This window comes from Physeter macrocephalus, chromosome 6, assembly GCF_002837175.3.
Source record: "Physeter macrocephalus isolate SW-GA chromosome 6, ASM283717v5, whole genome shotgun sequence".
Classification (NCBI taxonomy): Eukaryota; Metazoa; Chordata; class Mammalia; order Artiodactyla; family Physeteridae; genus Physeter; species Physeter macrocephalus.
Window position 1 is genome coordinate 27,405,173 of NC_041219.1, and position 1,744 is coordinate 27,406,916.

Consider the following 1,744-nt stretch of genomic DNA (forward strand, 5'->3'; position numbering starts at 1 on the left):
ATAGTTGTTTAAAGTGGGAAACCAATCTGATACCTATTTTTCTGAAACCAATCTGATACCTATTTTTCTATCATAGCTGGAACTGGAAGCTGTATCCATTAAGTTTTTGCTCTGCTGTAGGACCCTAGGAATCTAAGTCCCTAGGGGAGGAAGGGCTAGGAGGACAAGAGGAGGAAGAAGCCTCTAATGTTTAGGCTCCAAAATTCCCATACTGGAAGAGCAACAGTCAGGGGGTCTCTTTTTCATGGCGCCTCGGTGGCGGTCGGCCGCTTCAGAATGAAGCTGAACATCTCTTTCCTGGCCACTGGCTGCCAGAAACTCATTGAAGTGGACGATGAACGAAAACTTCGTACCTTTTATGAGAAGCATATAGCCACAGAAGTTGCTGCTGATGTTCTGGGTGAAGAATGGAAGGGTTATGTGGTCCGAATCAGTGCTGGGAACGACAAACAGGGTTTCCCCATGAAGCAGGGTGTCTTGACCCATGGCTAAGTCCGCCTGCTACTGAGTAAGGGGCATTCCTGTTACAGACCAAGGAGGACTGGAGAAAGAAAGCACAAATCTGTACGGGGTTGCACCGTGGATGCCAATCTGAGCATTCTCAATTTGGTCATTGTAAAAAAAAAGGGGAGAAGGATATTCCTGAACTCACTGATACTACTGTGCCTCGTCGCCTGGGGCCCAAAAAAGCTAGCAGAATCCACAAACTTTTCAATATCTCTAAAGAAAATGATGTCCGCCAGTATGTTGTGAGAAAGCCCCTAAACAAAGAAGGTAAGAAACCTAGGACCAAAGCACCCAAGATTCAGCGTCTTGTTACTCCATGTGTTCTGCAACACAAACGGCAGCATATTGCTCTGAAGAAACAGCGTACTAAGAAAAATAAGGAAGAGGCTTCAGAATATGCTAACCTTTTGGCCAAGAGAATGAAGGAGGCCAAAGAAAAAGGCCAGGAACAGAATGCCAAGAGACGGAGGCTGTCCTCTCTGAGAGCTTCTACTTCTGAGTCCAGTCAAAAATGAGATGTTCTAAGAGTAACAAATAAATAAGATCAGACATCACACACACACACAAAAAGAGCAACAATCACGTTCCAGAAAAAGAGTCAATTTGCATGTGAATACCACTTTTGCATAAAAAGTCAAGAAAATATTAACTATTTCAAAGAATGGGAGGATGGTTTGTTGATGGATAATATGAAGGAGGTAGAGGGCACCTAAGGCTTACTTTGACACATAACTACTAAACACCTGTTTTTCAACAGTATTGTAGGCTGGAGGTTGAAGTGAAATTTCAATTGATTAAAGAAAATGAAGCAATGTGGTCTTTCTTGCCCATAGAGTTTGGGGAGTATGTTTCAAATTTTCTAAAGAAACTCTCATAAAGATAATTAGTCAAGTGAGTTTCTTTGCTGTGGCAATTCCCCCTCATGAGATATTTACTACTAATCATTAGAAAACTAAAGAAAATGGAGGGGGGAGGGTAAGCTGGGACGAAGTGAGAGAGTGGTATGGACATATATACACTACCAAATGTAAAATAGATAGCTAGTGGAAGCAGCTGCATAGCACAAGGAGATCAGCTCGGTGCCTTGTGACCACCTAGAGGGGTGGGATAGGGAGGGTGGGAGGGAGACGCAAGAGGGAGGGGATATGGGGATATATGTATATGTATAGCTGATTCACTTTGTTATACAGCAGAAACTAACACACCATTGTAAAGCAATTATACTCGAATAAAGATG

At 42.8% G+C, this 1,744-nt stretch overlaps 1 pseudogene; it reads left to right on the forward strand.

The window, feature by feature from the left end:
- Positions 1–252: 252 nt before the first annotated feature.
- Positions 253–1,022, forward strand: LOC102996246 (40S ribosomal protein S6-like; annotated as a pseudogene).
- Positions 1,023–1,744: the final 722 nt, after the last annotated feature.